Raw genomic sequence first — 19,465 nt, 5'->3', positions numbered from 1 at the left:
ACTTCTCGGTGCAGGGAATGCACTGAACGGCAATTCAGGTGGAACCAAAATGACGATAACATTGGCGCATTCACACGAACGGATATCATTCCGTCGGCAGCGATATGCACATAATGTCACCAACCACTAACGATGCAAATTAATCGCCATCTCTCTTTTTCCACCAAAGATTATTTGCACTTTTGTCGCGTCTGTGATGCGTACACGTATATTTTATTTCAAGTTTCAACAAACTGAACTTTTGGAGAAAACAATTTAGGAACAGAATTAACAGTTCTTCACTCTCATCTTTTCATCGTTTATTAATAATATAATAATGAATGGAGGAGGAGCTGTAATAACGATTTCCGACCTTCGTTTTTCTTGGAACAGCGCACAATAATGTCGGTCCGCCAACTGAATCCGCCCACTGTACAGTCCTGACCTTTCCGAGTTTGCGGGATAATGAAACTCTATGGATTATTTAGTTAGCCATAAATCGACAAAAACCCGTGGTTATAAATATCAACAATCAATCAGTTACATTTATACGGTGTAAATTCATGATCTATACTTCTTGAAAAATCTGTCATCGTATTTCAATAAAAAAAATGAGTATTTGTTATGTGAATACACACATGAAGACAACGATAAAATATTGTTGGTAATTGTTGTAGAGGATGATAGCAACTGCGACTGGGTAAACGTGGGTAGGCATACATTGTGGCAACTTACTATTGTTCGTGCCTGCATATCAATGGTTCTCTTATTTCCGAGAATTGTTTGGTCTCCGCCAAATGAAAAAGACCAAAATCGTCTTTTCAACACATACGTGATCACCAGAATGCAAACAATCGCCCGTAAAGACATGGTTTCTTCTAATACTGGCTGATCACGATATGGCTACTTGCTTTTAATCCATTGCTCGTGTATAGAGACTCTCAGTGTCTTATGACACGCTATATCAATCTCAATTTCAGTGTACTTTCTTCTCCCCTTTTTCCCCTCTTCGTTTTTTCTTGATCAGGCTGGCGTATCCTCCTCAGTCATGGGTGATAATACTCCATGGGCTTCTCCCTCTCTCTCCTCTCCCTCTCATTTCCTCTTCATCATGCATCCCGCGATAACAACTCAAGTAGCAGCCGGTTGCTAAGCTACTCCTCAGCCTTTTCTTCCTTGACGGCACCGGCTCACTAATTACATGTGGGAGTGAAGATTGTATACGATATTACCACTTGATGATTGGACTTTTCAAATGAATCAGCAGGCAAATAATTACAAAGCAGAATTTGTCCTTCATTTCATTTTCTTTCCTCGCTTCGTTTCTTTTGTCCGGCGACTTGCATCATCTGAAAGAATATAATCTTTGTAGTTTAATTTTTATTTAAAAACAAATGCGTCAGAAATTTGTGCTGTGTGCTGAAGAACCGTCTTTGCCTCTGTGTTTATTTCCGGACGTTTTGGCGGTCAAAATGCAAATGATGCATATTTTGCATGTACGTCTCAAAATGTTGAAAGGGAAAAAAAGTGTTAACTTGAAAGAATCATTCTGGTGAGCAGCAAGAGAAAAGAACGCCGAAACTTTATTCACCCGCTCAAATGCTTATTTCTTTAAACTTTTTTCAAAAATCGTTTCAACGTTTTATAAACTATCTATATACTATATTTTGGATGCTGCAATTGTCCTCTATATTGGGCATTGATACAGGTAAAATTAAATATCCCATATTGTAAAGTACAGCGAACATCATTGATGAAATTAGAATGAACTGTGAAAAAGATGATTCCGTTGGACATGATTTAAAGCGTCAAAGTCCGTTGATAAACGGGTGCTTATTATCGCCACTCCAAAGCAACGAGGCTCATAATGTTGTATAATACATGCCATTATAAACGCTGCACGTGGATCGCAAGTTTTATCAACAGCGTGTGCGTGTCATCTTTTGTTGAGGGGAGAAAATAGAAAGCGGAGGAGCGGCAAGAACGTTTCATGCTAGCAGCGGGACAAAAACGCGACACGTTCAACTGTTATCAGAGCTAGAGCGATCCATGTGTATGTATGTGCGTGCAAGGAAACGCGGGTTGCATTTCGGATTTTGCGTTCTAATTCCTTTCTTTTGATGATTTGGTACCGCACACAGGAAAAGTGAGCTGCTCAATACTCGAGTCACTGACAGGGCGACACACATCACGGTTTACAGGTAAGATCTATGATGTGGTCATTGACTATTGATTCCTTATAAATCGATTAGGCTCTGCCTGTGTTGTTGCTCTTCTTTCTTCATTCGCCTGTGTTGGTGTTATTTTCAGAGGATTGTCGATGCATTGGAAAGACTGCATGACATGAGGTCATCGTTAATAGTGCATGGATTAAGATTGCTAAATCATGCTTACTCCATCGTTACTGATTGCACAATAACCAAGACTATCCGTTTGCGGGTTGATGCTTAAATACTATCCTTGCAAAGAAATTTGGAATTGGATCTATTTAGTATCAATCCGTAACTACAGAAACATCCAAACTAAGGATTTACGTACACTACTAAAACTATTTACACTTCAACATCCTGATTGAACTGATGGTCCTTTACATTATTCCCCTTAAATTTGCAATTTTGTTATTTAGACCAGCTCTGAATTTTTAAATATAATAAGTTTGGGATTGTGGCTAAGTTTTCGCAAACTGTAGTACGCATGTTCTGCTCTTCACAATTAAAATCTTATTACTCCGAAATAAGACAAAAGCTAAACCTAAGAACATAAACAGTAATAGCATTGGCCAAAAAATTACTATTCGTACATTTCATGATAGATGTGGTATTCTGGGAAATGTTTGAGGCTACGTAAGGCTCATAACTGTTTATTCATGCGCACTTATACACTACACGTGTTTTTTTTCAATCTGCACTGTATATTCGTTTGTATAGCAAGGTTAGAAAAAAACAAAAATTGAACAGACCAAATTTGAAGTGACATTTCTTAAAGGTGTTTGAATTTTATGAGTCCTTCCTCCATGATATATGTCGCCGTTGTCCACATGCAGTTCACTACGATGATAACTGCTCAGTGTTATACCTTTCTGAGATGTTATCACAATTGTTGCCTAAGCAACATAACATTTTATTAGCATTTTTAAACACAACCCGAAACCAAAGCTGACGCAATCTAATGTAAAGATAGCAAAGCAAACACCAAAGTACTCCTAGAGGAAAAATTCATAAAAGTCAAACACCTTTAAGTAATGTCACTTCTAATGTTGTCGATTCAATTTGTGGGTTTTTTTTTCAGCTCGACGTAATGCATCTAGCTTGCATGATAACACAAATATAAGCAATTAAACGTTCTTAAAAATTTGCTTTGCTATCTTTTTCTTTTGGTTATTTTGCTTTTTCAACAAGCCAATGGTTTGGAGTTTATCGAAATGTGGTTATCATAATACAAGGGCTGACTTGGAAACCACGCGGTCATTGTACGCTAACATGTTAAAATGGACAGCTTTTGTAAAGAGGCGCGTATAGCCAGGGATTTGTTTGCCCATTGCAAAATGTAATTTGTACCCCGTCAACCCTTTTTCACCGTCCACTTTTTGCTTTCATCGGCGTCCCGATGTTGCTTTTAAAATCTCCATTCCGTTGCAATCTGCCACTCTGCAGCCACGGGCTACGCCACTGTTTAAAAAGCCAAGTTATTGTTGAGTTATTTCTATATAATGTGAGATTTCTATAAATATCTGTCTCCTTTGTTTGTAATAATACGAATAATCCTTTAAAATGTTTTAAGGTATTTTTGAAAACTAAAACGAAATTGACATAGTGGCGCTTTTTTCAGCAAATGAGTTTACGATCAATGATTTTTGATTTGCCAAAAATTGTTTACGATTTTAATGCTGAAAGGAGGATATGGTGATAAAGATGAAAAAGATACGAGCGAGGGTGTTTCTAAAGTGGGTTGTGGCATTCAATATATTATGTTTTTTGTTGGTAATAATAATAAAAGGAACGAATAGACGATGTTATAGATCAAAGTAACTACTTTGAAGGTGGTGATGGTATTGGAGTTGATGGTGGTCAAACTGATCCGGGATGATTGGATTTGAGTGGGATGATGGTAATAATGATGATGGTGAAATTAAGCAGCTTAATTGGATAATGGTTATGTTGGTAGTACTGAGGTGATAGTAATGATGACTCTGGTGATGACAGTGATTGCCATGAAGGTGGTGATGGTTGAGATGGTAATATTGTGGTGATAGTTATGATGACTCTGGTGATGACGGTGAGTGTTGTGAAGGTGGTGATGGTTGAGATGGTAATATTGTGGTGATAGTTATGATGACTCTGGTAATGACAGTGATTGCCATGAAGGTGGTGATGGTTGAGATGGTAATATTGTGGTGATATTTATGATGACTCTGGTGATGACGGTGAGTGTGGTGAAGGTGGTGATGGTTGTGATGGTATGATCACAACCTCGTCCCTAGTGCTTACTTTATTTCCAACCTCATTTCCAATAGTAAGCCCTGGAAAGGAAACTTTCTTCCTGTATCCTGATTCGATACCGCAATTTGCTAGTAATGGATTTATATCGTGTAGTTGGTGCTGTTATTTCCAACGTGTATTTCGTGTTTTTCACGATCATTGTAATTTTAACGTCTACGTTCTCAAAAATACTCCTTTCCTTTCCAGTTAGCTCATATTAATATGAATTGTGATATTGCATATTGGCGGGCCAGATTGTAACATTTTAACTTCAACAAAATCGTGTTTTCATAACTCACGGCGCGACGAATTGATGCTGTTCTTACCCCAAACACCGCATACCATAACAATGTAACGTTAATGTTTCGCACATGCAGGCACCAGACTACCCCTCATTTGCATACGTGTTCAAAAATCGTGCACATGCAAAATAATGATCCAATAGCAGGGTGTGAGAGCAGGTAGTGGTGGGCGCAAACTGCTCGACACCCTGGGGACGAGGTTGGTATGATCACGAATCCAACACACAAGGAGTAACGGCTCAGCCAAACTCCTGGTTAGACGCGATAACGGCCCGTACAGGTGGCAATTACCATAAATACCTGTTAAACCAGCTAATAATATTTTTTGAATATTCATGATCCGACTTTTTGGCCTTTATTATTGAATTTTGATAAGTAATAACGACATAACCATGTTAACTCCGAGCACAATATCTTCAGCTTTAAAATGAACTATGAAATTTCGCATTTGTTTTATAGGTTCGGGACCACATCTCTCAAAAGATTTTTAATGAAAGTCTCAATAAAAACGAGATTTTGGGTAAACGGTGTTCTCATCGAAAACATGCCTGTGTCACATATGACATTTATTTCCCGGGTAGGCTAAATACTTCATCTTTGACGACAAAAACTGCACAATACCATGTTACGACCTGAAATATTAAAAATGTGTACCATTTTGGAAGAAGTATATCTTATATAAGGAGTGGTTTTGCTTAAAGTTTTATGAATATTTCCGTTTTAGATGGCAAGTCCGTTTAGTGCATTTTGTACTAGAGCTCAGAATAGTCGTTTATCCTTGTGTGTTGGATCCGTGGTATGATGGTGATATATGATGACCCTGGTGATGACGGGGATTGTGATGAAGGTGTTTATGGTTGTAATGGTAGTATTATGGGGATAGCAATCATGACTCTGGTGATGACGGGGGTTGATGAAGGTGGTGATGGTTGAGATGGTAGTATTATGGTGGTAGCAATCATGACTCTGGTGATGACGGGGGTTGTGATGAAGGTGGTGATGGTTGTAATGGTAGTATTATGGTGATAGCAATCATGACTCTGGTGCTGACGGGGACTGTGATTGTGATGAAGGTGGTGATGGCTGAGATGGTAGTATTATGGTGGTAGCAATCATGACTCTGGTGATGACGGGGAATGTGATGAAGGTGTTTATGGTTGTAATGGTAGTATTATGGTGATAGCAATCATGACTCTGGTGATGACGGGGGTTGTGATGAAGGTGGTAATGGTTGAGATGGTAGTATTATGGGTGATAGCAATCATGACTCTGGTGATGACGGGAATTGTGATGAAGGTGGTGATGGTTGAGATGGTAGTATGGTGGTGATTGGGATGATGGCTCTGGTGATGACGGGCCTGTGATGAAGGTGGTGATGGCTGAGATGGTAGTATTATGGTGGTAGCAATCATGACTCTGGTGATGACGGGGATTGTGATGAAGGTGGTGATGGTTGAGATGGTAGTATTATGGTGGTAGCAATCATGACTCTGGTGATGACGGGGTTTGTGATGAAGGTGGTGATGGCTGAGATGGTAGTATTATGGTGGTAGCAATCATGACTCTGGTGATGACGGGGTTTGTGATGAAGGTGGTGATGGTTGAGATGGTAGTATGGTTGTGATAGTAATCATGACTCTGGTGATGACGATGATTGTAACGAAGGTGGTGATGAATTTGATGGTGGTGGTAACAATTCTTGTGTTGATGGTGGTGACGGTATTATATTGACACCCTCAATCACGACGGTGAAAAGGAACACAAAGACAGCCATACATTTTGTAATCTGTGGTGGTTTCTCCTGCGTTCTAAGGCAATTTGAGAATAAACTATAAAGAACTTTATTATTCCATTTGTTATTTACGACCCGATTTTACTCTATTGTATCATAGCATGTGCCAGCGGCTGAAGCCGGGGGGGGGGGGGGGGTTGCACCCCTAGATCCGGCACTGACAGTTATCGTATTCAAAGAGTTTTGGTGACCACGATCCATGCATATACAAGCACTGATGTCGCATTACAGCCATTTCTACGCTGATAAAACTTATTCATGGGGTTGGTGATGGCAAAATGATCATGAACAGTGATAACAGATTTTCAAGAGAAAGAGGAATTAACTTGGTGACCAGGGGAACGGATCTCGAACGTGTCTGACTTCTAACATAGGCCAGTAGGTAATGAATACGGTGTTAGTCAGCAGTGCTGAGTGTAGTGATAGCGATGACACAATATCGAGTCTCTTAGCCAAATCCTAGTCCGTCCTTCACTGATTACAGAACCCGTTCACTCACCCGTCCAATGTAAATCACAAATAGCGATCGGATTTCTCAGATTGAGACTAAAGTAAGGCCGTTCCTTTCAAGTGGCTAGCTTCGTCGGCTTCTTAGCCGGTGTAACATTACCCTATCCATTTTCAAATCAACAGTGCTCGGTAACAAGCACAGAGCACGCTGGACGGTCTGTCGCACGTATAATGTAGGCCATCGGCTGAGGTGTCAGTGAGATGGGTTATCTTCACGTAGTTGTAACAATCCTCTTGTCGTTTTTCCCCTTCCAGATCGATACAATCGGGGGGGGGGGGTGCCCGTGGAAGGTTTTGGATATATACATATCAGATTGGTTATCCCAGAAAAAAACATCATTTATTGCATCTTCAGTGTCAAATTGACATTAGAAAATGACACATTTATGGTCAAACGTACCAATGGAGCTAGGGCTTCAAGGAAGAATATATTTACTATTCTTGTTTGGTTCTGCAAAAAAAGCAATGTGTGTTCTGTACTACGTCTAATCTAAATTAAGGATACACCTGAATTAAATCTACATCTCTGTTCCTCTATGCAATAATCTACAACCTTTAGGTTTGTTTCCCTGCATCTAAATTGTTTTGTTATCTCCTTTCTGAAAACAAGTTGGCCTGAATAAGTGGGACGGAAAATGTATTCAACAGCTGTTATTATGCAGTTACCCTTAACAGAAAGTGTTGGATTCATCCTCACTACTCCACCTCAGGGATGATGAAATTTCTAAGATAAGAAAACCTTGATATTTTCGTGGGTGCTATTTGCATATGGGGTAATCATACATCGACACTTCGTAAAGCTGGTCTCAATTTCAATTTCCATTTTAAGTGCCTCGCTAATCCCCGGGAGCTGTTCGTGTTCGTGATGGTCCGTGAAATCAATTGCTGAAGACGGATACCAAAACCATTAGCTGACTTGGTCTGTTGTGTTTTACATAATAGTGATCCAAAAAAACTACATCAGGCCTGTGCTCTAGGGCGAGTAATGACATTAGTGAGTTCCATGCGTATACGAAATTGAAACAGGATGGGCAATATATATCTCAAGCGGGCGCATACCTATGTTCTCCAATACCGATGTTCCCCAATACCAATGTTCCCCAATACCGATGTTACCCGAAATCCCTACCATATAACCCTAACCCTAACCCTAACCCTAGCCCTGACCCTAACCCTAAGGATTTCGGGAAACATCGGTGTTGGGGAACATAGGTATTGGGGAACATCGGGTAGACCCCATCTCAAGCCCCTGTTCTTCCTTGGACTGTCCAAGCATGGTTACACTGGGGCAATTCCGTGGTAACACGCATCACACTTTTTTTTGCACCCTTAATGCAATTCCGCAGTGGATTAATAAGCCATTTGCGAATAACCTATATATACCCTTTGCGAGTTAAACATTTGGTACACTGACATGCTCATAATGCTAGGCACGTAATGGCTCATAGCGCTCGTGCATAGTTACGTAAGAGACGCTCAGCATCAATACATTGCTCGCAATGGATGAGAATTGCACAAAGACACCAGATCATTCCAGAGCTGGGGGTTGCCAGCTTAAGGCTTGCCCCGAATTACGTGATATAGCAACAGTGTCTTAGGTCTGGCGAATTCAAAGTTAGCAAGTCAGTGAACCAGACGTTATTCAAATTTAATTCGCAAATGGCTCATTAGATCTCACTGTTTCATTTTAGACAGGCTGTTATTGCAAAAAAATAACCCAGCAATCGTGTTTTTAAAAAAGTGAACATTCCAAAATTGGTATGGTTCAGTTACCTTTATTTAACAGCGGGACGTGAAACGGATGACTCGATGCTCTGTTTATTATGTGCCGTATCGTGGTACCAATAAAGGCAATTGGGAAAGAAGAGAAAACTCAGCACTATAAGATATCGCACAAAAGTCCGGTTACTGGCCTTTCAGAAATTCGCTTTCCTTACCCATGTGGATGTGTTCAAATCTAGGAATGCTCAAAGTGCCTATGCAATGTAATGTTTTCAGTGCAGTCCTTGAAAAGGCACCTCCCAAATAACCTTATTTTCAATTTTTGTTCTGCCATGTCCAATGGTTTAGGTGCCATTTTTGTTTGTTTATGCTAATGCAAATGTCCATATTCATGAGCAAAAGTGTTATGTCATTCAGGCAGAAACCTCAATGTTACAGTTATTTCAGCACCAAAAGTTGCCAGAATTTTGGATATTTTGCTGTGGTAAATTTCTTTTCTGCGGTGATTCGTTGGGTCAACACACACCCCTCCCCCAAGCCCCCGCCCCTCACCCCGGCTACGCTTATGTTTAAGCGATGAATATCTCCATTTTGTTCAACTTTTACTCAGTCAGTAGATAGTTACTTGTGTCGGTGAGGTTTCTCTCTATGTTGCTTGCTATTGGTGACTTATCTTTTCCATTCTTTCCGCAATATAATCCCATCACTGACGTGACCAAGCTATGATTTGGTCGGATAGACTGCACCATTGACTATAAAATAATTTACCAGAGCCTTTTTATCAGTGACATAGACAGATCACTTTAGCCCTAGAACACCTTTGTCGGAAGCATAAAATGCATCAAGTTTTCATATATCCCCACTGGCACTGGTGGCATTCAAATAGCTTACATGCATAATTCATTAGACAATGAATCCTGATTCGAGAATGTAGTTGTGTGTGGACGCAGTGTGCCCCAAGGGACAAAATCCGCTTAAATATACCAGTACATATTTTTTCCGGTTTTGTACGCCTCTTATCTTTTCGTCCTCCTATCATTATTTAATACTCATAGTGAAGAGGTGAGCCTTTTGAAATTCCCATCACCGGTCAGCCTCCGATCCTAAACACTTGTCACCAAAAAGAAAATCTTGTAACATTACAATACCTATATTTGGTTTTGGCATTAGAGCATCTTCGCATTACAGCGATGTCAGGCTTGGACTAATTGTGCTCGATTCTACTCGCTTCTAAAAACAAATGGGGTCGTCGCGGCTGGAATCGTAGAACGTAAACACCCTTCAATGCATAGGAAGCCTTTTACTTCAACCTTCAGAGGAAGTCACATCTGCCTCCCCTTACGGTATATTTCACAAAGGAAAACAAGTCGTTACTTCCAGCGTGACCTTGACTTTACGCTGATCAGTTCAAGTAACAGAAACCGACCATTGAAATCGCAATCGCATCGCGCGAATTAAACGGCCGAAAGAGCATTTCACACTTGGGAAGGTTTAAGATTGTTGTCCAGTTAATTGCATTGGATATGTTTTTTTTCTCAAAGGTTTATTTATCTTGCCTACTTATGGCAAGGCAAGTACGAACGATTTCATGTCATGCACGCGTATTAAGTTAGATATTAACAATCGCATGCCCAAATGCAAATATCAGTGAAATACAAAATAGTCTGATTAAATGGTTACACCCCTATGTTCCGACACCCCTATGTTCCGACTGCACATATTCCTATTCCTAACCCTAACCCTAACCCTAACCCTAACCGGGAGTAACACAATCTAGGTTGTCGGAACATAGGGGTGTCGGAACATAGAGCAGTCACCGATTAAATTTGGTTCAAAAAAAGCTAAAACCAAACAAAAAATGTTTGATCTGTGGCGTATGCGTTTTGATATTTAACTTGTAACTTTTTAGATACACAATACATAGAAAAGGCTGGAAACTAGTAGCCGCCAGAAAGGAGAACCGGCTACTTTTCTATCGAAAAAAAAATAAAAATTGTTTGGCTGTAAAAAATTCCCCCCTACAAGGGGTGAGACCCTTTCTAATTCTGACAGAAGTTTCCTTTAAGGGAAAATTCAAATGAAACTTCCCTCCTTCATGGGCGTCACCGGAATGTTTTTTTTTTGGGGGGGGGGCAAAGCAAATGTTGTCCACACAAACCCTTGTATTTTCTCTAGCATATTCTCAATCTATCATTTTTTTCGAGGGTGGGCGGGAGGACATTTGCCCACCCCACCCCCATTGACACCCCTGCAGACGCCCATTTTGTTGAATGTGTATTAAATTAATACCTCTTTTTTTGTTTTTTGGGTTTTTTTGGGGTTGCTTTTCCGGAAAGAATGTTATGGGTTACTTCGTTTTAACTGTTTTTGTTTATCTTTGTAGCTGTCGTTGCCTGTAAATTGAAAACACTTAGTTTATGTACAAAGTATATGTAGTGGTGACTACATACTACTAGGAATGGCTAAACTGTCTGAGGTATTTATGAATACACATTTAACAAAATGGGCGTCTGAAGGGATGTCAATGGGGGTGGTGGGCAAATGTCCCCCGCCCACCCTAAACAAAATTATTTATTGAGAATATGCTAGAGAAAGTAGAAGGATTTTAGGGGAACAATTTGCTTTGCCCCCATGCTACAAAAAATTCTTAATTGTTTTTGTTTATCTTTGTAGCTGTCGTTGCCTGTAAATTGAAAACATTTAGTTTATGTACATAGTATATTAAGTGGTGACAGTTTGCCAAGTTATTCTCGCAATAAACCCTGTAATCCCTCATATTTCTGTACGAGTTCATCGGTGCCCTAAGACAGTCACTGCACGAAAAGAAGGTTCTTCCTGCAGCCTTCCTGGCTTTTGTTGGAAATGAGAGGGGTGAAATTATTGTCCATTTGTCTTTGATGAAAACTGTTCTTCCTCGTTTCTACTCATGAATATTAATATATGATGACAAATTTTTGTCAACAGCCAGCCATTCAGTCAAAGTATGAGAAGCAGAAAAAAGCTGCCTAATATTGGAGACGTACATTTTTTTTGGTTCGCATTATGACTACTCAAAAACAGACACAGTGTCCGTAGACTTCAATTTGGAGTTTGACGGAGCCTCAGTCCTTGAGTTTATGTTCATGTAACATATGCTTATCATCTAAAAATATGATATGGCTTTCTTGTTTTTGCAGGGCATAATAAAATATTGCTCTGAGCTAACGAAGGAATGGTTCGGGGCCACATTGTACGAACTGATGAAACTTCTGCATTTAGGTATGAAAACTGGTGAGGTTATATTGCAATCAGTTATAGCGAAAAAAGAGAAGTGTATGGACTAAAATAAGTCTTGTTATTTCGCCCTCCCCCCCCCCCTCCCTGGCCATGCATGGGCGTCGCCAGGATTTTTTTCTAGCGGGGAGCAAAGCAAATTGTTACCCAAAATCCGTGTACTTTCTCTAGCATATTCTCAATTGATAATTTTGTTTAGGGTGGGCGGGGGACATTTGCCCACCCCTCCTTCATTGACACCCATGCAGACGCCCATTTTGTTAACTGCGTATTTTATTAATAGCAAATGTGACTTCACACCTCTTTTCCTTTTTTTCCTTTCTTGTTTTCTCCCTTTTTTGGTTGCTTTTCCAAGGGTGGCAAGCGCCCCCTTTGTCTCCCTCTCGCGACGCCCATGCTTCTCCTAAGATTATAATTATGTGGACGAAATGATTTGCACAGTTATCCAAAACAACCAGACCAAAGGACGAGTGGATGTGAACAAATCGTAAAATACGATGAGCTAATGTAGACACCTAAAAAAAAAATTCAGTTGATTACTTTTTATAGCCATGGGTGGCTGTGAGCTCCGGGTAATAGCCAGTGTCCATGTTTTCCTTCTTACAAAACATCCCAGGTAATAACCCAAAACTATATCAAAATGGTGCGGAGCCAGGACTGTCTTTTATTTGATTTTAACAAACGGAGACAGTTCTGGGTCCTCCTTTCTCATTGATGTCATTTTTTTCAACCTACCTCCTATTTTTTAAACCCTGTTCATCTGTCATGTCTGAACATGCATGATACCCAAAGGCAACGCACATTTCTCAGGTACCCACGTCCAGTGTCATTATCAATAGGCATATCTGAAGTGACATTTTTTCAGTCCAAGAACATTAAGCCTCAAGCGATGATCCGCATACATGAAAGGATGTTATTTGGCATTAATCTTAAAACTTTCTCTACATGTGCTCTTCAACATAATCGGTGTTTTTCTTCGCTAACAGATGTTCAGTTTATTATGTTTTATCTAATTTACATTTGTACCACTAGTCACTTGCCTCTGAAGCGGGTCTTGTTGAGACCGAAACGTCATGCCAGCTAAATTGGTCGATTAGTATATTTCAGGTAATAATCCAGTCAGTAAGCAGTTTGCATCAGTCATTTTCCTTAATTTAAATTTAATGGACACATTGATATAAACTGGAAAAAAAAATTAACATATATTTTTGGACGTTTTCAACACTCTGAAAATTCGATTTTATTTTCGCTTTTGCGCACATTATACACCCCCCAAAACCGCCTAAATTGTTGTTCGACGACAAATAATTCGAAATTTGAAAAGTAATATTTTTTTTGCTGGATGTCACATTCAAAAGTGAATAACGCTTATGTTGCAAAAATAATAATAATAATAATATAATTTTGTGTTGAAACTCATAATTAACCACGGGAGACCAACATTAATGTTATTGAAAATGTACTCAAAAAGATGTGCTCAGTTTAGGATGCATGAGTTGCAAGACACGTATTCATCATTTATCTCCCGTATTTAATTGTCAAAGCACTTACATGTAAAATAAATGGTTTAAATTAATAGGTTAAAGAAAAGAGCGTGTAAATTTAAACTTGCCTTTTTGGGGGATCATTATTATTTTTTGATGTCGTTTCTCCGGTGATGTGCCTTTAAATTCCAGCTTCAACTATTTATAATAAGACGAGTACGATTAGGAATTTGGTCATATAAACAGGGAAATACTAAACAGTCGTTTTCAGCTGAAAGAAGGTGAAGCTGGTTAGAAGTCGTACAGTGTGTATCAAACAAAATGCAAAGTACAACGGAATGTCAGACGTAGAATGTGTAACCAACATAGATAATATAGGTATGGTTTGAAAGATACGCCTTTCCACCTTATAATGAGACATGAAACGTCCAAATCTGATATTATTTGACAGAGTTATGAGTAATTTTCCAAGAGAGGTGAAATTAACCATCATGGGACCAAGTTTGCAATTTTAGGCATAGGGACAAAGGTAGACTAATAGCCTCTGTGTGGATAATTGCCTGGCCAACAAAAATGTGTTTAGCAAGTATATCCTAAACTCTTTCTCGCTATCAGTTTGTAAACATGTTTACATGCTAAACATTTTTAGCATGAGGTGATAGCAAGCACGTGTTTTGAATTGTGTTTACTCGCAAAACACATTTTTGTAGGCGAGGCAAATATCCACACAGTACAGAGGCAATAATAGGCCTCTTTGTCCCAATGCCTAAAATTGAAAACTTGGTACCATGGTCAATTTATCCTCTCTTGGAAAATAACTCACAACTCTGTCAAAAATTGTCAGGATTGGACGTTTGGTGTCTCATTTTAAAGTGAAAAGGCTATCTTTCAAACCATACCTATATTGTCTATGTTGGTTACTCATTCTACGGGGTCCATTCATAAGTCCGACGCCTCATAGGTCCGACGCCTCATAAGCCCGACAAAATCGCAACCCCAACCAAATAAAGGCCCATGAGTCCGATGCCTTATAGGTCCGAAATTTCGGACTTATGAGGCGTCGGCAGTGGCGGAGATTTCTTGTTACAGGTGGGGGGGGGGATGATTTTTGAAAGGCCATCCTTGTGTGGAACGCGACACGGCACGGGGTCCAAGAAACCGTTAAGGGCCCCCTGGTGGGTTGCAGGCGCAAAGCCCTTGCTAGGGGTTGAGGTAACCCCCCCCCCCCCCTGGAGCCCCTGGGGTTTACAAAATTCAACCTTTTCTTGAGCTTGAATTGCAATAAATGACAATAATTAACACCTTCAAGCATTAACAAATACAAAAGATCTTCAAAACTAAAATTTCTCATCCAATGTATTTGGAAGTGTAGGCCTAAGCTATCTTTGCACAATGGAGCTCTGGTCACCTAGCAACACAAATAATGCCTATGCATTATTTTAAGTATAATTATTTACAAAATAATTAATGCAAAATAATGCCTAGATGCATTTTGGTATAAGGTATGATTAGAATGTGATTTGGTCTACACTCTACAAAAACTATGAAAACATATGGTGGACAATGATGTATGCCTGATGACAGTGGCGTAGCCAGGAATTTTTCAGTGGGGGGGGGGGGGGCGCTGGGGGGCTGTAACATTTCATGGGGGCGTCATGTAGGGGTGTCAATCGCTTCTCAAAAGTGGGGGGGGGACATACCTTGATCAGAACTGATGCGAGCGCGAAGCGCGAAGCCCTTACGGCTTGGGGGTTCGGGACCCGCTTAAGGGCCCCGAAAAAAATTGGATTCTCGATGCTCTGTGGTGTGATCTGAGGCAATTTCGTACCACGTTAACCAATAATTATCTTAGCACAAAAGATAATAATTTAAACATAATTTTCGAGGTTTTCTCAGCTAAAGGCATAAGAAAAATGTTTGAACATTGTTTTCGAGGTTGGAGTTATTGAATCAGCTACCAGAATTCTGAGCTATAGGCGTGGGGTTCGGGGCCCGCTTAAGGACCCGAAAAATTTTGGATTCTAAATGCTCTGTGGTGCTATCTGAGGCAATTTCTGACCACTTTAACCAATATTTTCTAAGCAAAAGATACATTGTAGTACATAATAGGGCCCTGTAAATGAGACACGAGTTCAAAAATCTGGGGGGGGGGGAAGACATTTGATATTGTGTCCCCCACCCTTCAAAAAGGGGGGGGGGACCAGTCCAGTCTAAAATGGTGCGGCTTATACGATGGTGCGGCTTATACGCTGTGGCCTAAATCTTATTCTGAAGTTTTTGGAGCGCTGCGGCTTATACACAGGGCGGCTTATATTCCGAAAATTACGGTAAGCGAACGACACTTGCACTTGCTGGGCTGCGTGGTGCTGGCCTGTCAAGGGGTATTGGCAAGATACGGACCCTGCCCAAATTAGTACGCCTGCCTTTAAAAGGTGGGGGGATGATTACATTGGTCATCCCCCCCTGGTCAAAAGGTGGGGGGATATATCACCCCCCCCCCATCCCCCCCCCGGATCTCCGCCCATGGGCGTCGGACCTATGAGGCGTCAGACTTATGATACGGCCCCCATTCTACGTCTGGCATTCAGTTGTATTTCGTTTCCATTTTTGTTTTATACACACTGTACATTGAGAAGCATCGACACATACATAGTGCTACCCTCAGTCTCTGTTTTGGCTCTAGGAGATGGACGTGATGATCGTGATCATCCTCAGACATGCAATGCTCGGAATGTGATCTTATTACCAGTCTTATTTTAGCCTTTAGGTATCGATCACGCTTCTGTAGCCATCCAAGACGCCAACCTCCCGATTGGACATTGGAAAAACCAGATGGTGTAATTTGGAACAATAATGAAGATTAATAATAATGAAGATTTATTAAGCGCACATATCCACCTATTAAGGCGCTCAAGGCGCTATAAACACAATAAATGGAATTTATTCAGAAAATAAACATAATCCCAATAGAGAGAGAAAACAAATGACACATTCTACTTATGAGGCGTCGGACCTATGAGGCGTCGGACCTATGATACGGCCCCCATATTACGTCTGGCATTCCGTTGTATTTTGTTTGCACTTTTTGATACATACTGTATATTGAGAAGCATCGACACATACATAGTGCTACCCTCAGTCTCTGTTTTGGCTCTAGGGGACGGAACGACTGTTCAGTGGCGTTAATCCGTGTGGGCGAGGTGGGGGGGGGGGGATGGGGATGACCAATAATCCTAAAATTGCCCGATTGGAAACCACATGACACAATGCAATCTATATACCGTATGTTCTCTGTTTTGCTTTTTCATACATTTCAACTATTTGAAATTTATAAGAAAACCTAGAAATCGGCATTGTTTGGCTTCTCACCAGAAACATCTGAGGTGGGGGATCCAATGGCCCACCCCACCCCAGACAAAAATAGGGGGAGGGGATATATCCTCCCCATTCCCGGGATTTTCGCCTATGACCTTGTTGTATTGTAGTTTTAATAAGACGTATCCTGATACTGATCGCTCCGCTCACTGCGCTTCATTGCCATATGGAATAAAAACGAGGCCGCGCTACAGAATATTATATAAAGACTATTTGGCACCATTACTGCGTTAGTAAAAATAGTATAGGAACCCTTTCAAAAGCAGTTTTTTTAAAATGTACAGGTTTTTTATTTGGTGCCATTTGAACTCTGAAAAACAGTTTCTTGTATAGAACGATTAAGAAATACCCTTATTAGACTATAGAGCCTGAAAAAGCATCTCTTGTGACGCGCTTCCGGAACCCTTGAATAGGAAATTAATTTTCTGCAATTATTTGTGTAACATTGAGTTTTTGTTAAGGTAAATTAACACCAGAAAAGCCTTCGAAAAATTGTTTCTAGCATAAATATTAAAAAGAATTGATAAATTGCCTGACGTAAAGGAGAAATATCGTCCCAAAATTTGACCTCTCACTTCCGAAATCTGAAATACATGAGGATTATACTGCAACTCGGTGCACTCGCACATTGGATTAACATGTGTGAAATAGTTTTTGTGACGGTCATCAGGTGAAACCTTAAAGGCAAATAGAAGACCAAAATGTCTTTTAGAGTTTAACAATGTTTTGATGAGACTTAAAAGACATTTACGAAACAAAACCTAAAGTGACCGCTGCTAAGGACGGTAATCAAGCCAGCCCGACTAAATCTAGAATCCATCGGCTGTAGGTAGGTAAATATTCGTGTCGTTCTACAGTCTCGTTCTCACGCGAGTACGCGATGTGAAACCAACGTGAACGAACGAGGAATCCTAGGAACGAAAATGCCGGACGGTGAAAGGTCTTTAAATGATATCTATTTTCACCCATATCCAAGTGATTTATTAATGAATTTCTTTTTTAGGATACAAAGACAAATTTCCAACATGAATGGTTCTCGGGGTGGTTACGGCTAAAAATCATTCAGCCAGCAATTGTAGCAAGGGAAAGGGCAACCAAATGTAAAATGCTCAAAGGCGGTTCCGCTTGGTCTCATGCTTCACTACTTCCAGGCTATCAACCTCATACAGTGCAATGGACCCACAGAGATGTTTTAAACAAGCATCAAAGCTGGGGCCGTTTGTGCTTAGACATAATTATTGTCGGACTTGGGAGACCTTTTCTATTATTTTAATTCTTCCCACAAAAGGGAGCGCTGCAGTACCCTCGATGGCGATGCTAATCCGAAATTCGTCAATGTATGTAAAAACATTCTACCCCCGGCTTACATGTGAAGTGGAGTGACTACTGTCCGATTTGCGGGCACTCAGGAATGCACCAGATTCTCAAGGGGACACTTCAGTTTGGTGAAACACGCAACAAAATTGTGCCTGCGAAATTCTTCAGTCCAAGATCACTTTGATATGCGAGCGGGCGGGGGTTTAATCAAGATACCCTTCAACAACAGGTTAAAGGGTGCTTTCAACACACAATCCAAAGACCGGCATAAAGGTCTGTTATAATGTCCCCCTCTTTTCATTCCTCACATTTATTTTAATGAATTTTGTTTCAATTCAGGAAATATTCAACCGATAACCCCTTCTTTAAAGCCCGCCGCACACGAGAGCTGTACGTGCTGAGCAAAAGAAATGTCGTTCGTGGCATTTGCTCAGCACGTAGCTCAGGTTCGCCGAAAACGGTGAGAATTTCAACTCGCGAGGGGAAATAAATCAAACGGGATAGAAATTGGACTCACGGCCATCGGGAGGCAGAAAACGCAACAAAGATTCACCGAACACGGTGAGCTACGTGCTGAGCAAACGGCCTTGAGAGACTATGTGCAGCTTGTATGCAGGGGGGGGGGGGTATGGTGATTCTTTTGTGAACAGTTTTGCAATGCAATTATTCATGAGTATAAAGCAGGAGGAACAATTTCTTGAAAGCATTTTCAGCATAGATTTGTGAACAAAACCCTTTCATTTCCAAAAGAAACTCTCCTGGGTTAGACAAAAGTCTGTCGTCCTGTGTCGGGAACGTACAATATGAAATGTTTGTTTGCGTTGGCAAGAGTCAACGAACTGCAGTTTTTGTGATTCCTACATGCCTTATAAACCCTCTGAGGCAACCCCGTGGCTTGGATTTATTGCGTGATCGGGCTGATCCCCGATTGATCCCTCTTTGGTTTTGTCTTGGTTCTTTTTTCCATGTTGTTGTTGGGTGATCGGACACAACCTGATAAACCGGGCTTATCCCGGGGTCCGCCCGATAGTTCGAAGGTTCGATAGTCCGAAGGTTTATTGATCCGAAGGTTCGATAGTCCGAGCGCGCAAATTTCACCTAACCGGGGTTTAATTCCGAAAAAGAAATAAGGTTCGTTTACCCGAACGTTTGATGCGATAGTCCGAAGGTTCATTTATCCGAAGGTTCGGTAGTGTGATTTTAGAATAAGGTTAATTAGTCCGAATGTTCAAT

Source organism: Patiria miniata, unplaced genomic scaffold (assembly GCF_015706575.1).
Source record: "Patiria miniata isolate m_02_andy unplaced genomic scaffold, ASM1570657v1 HiC_scaffold_5, whole genome shotgun sequence".
In the NCBI taxonomy this organism is placed as follows: Eukaryota; Metazoa; Echinodermata; class Asteroidea; order Valvatida; family Asterinidae; genus Patiria; species Patiria miniata.
The sequence above is the reverse complement of the archived record's forward strand: the minus strand, read 5'-3'. Positions refer to the sequence as shown.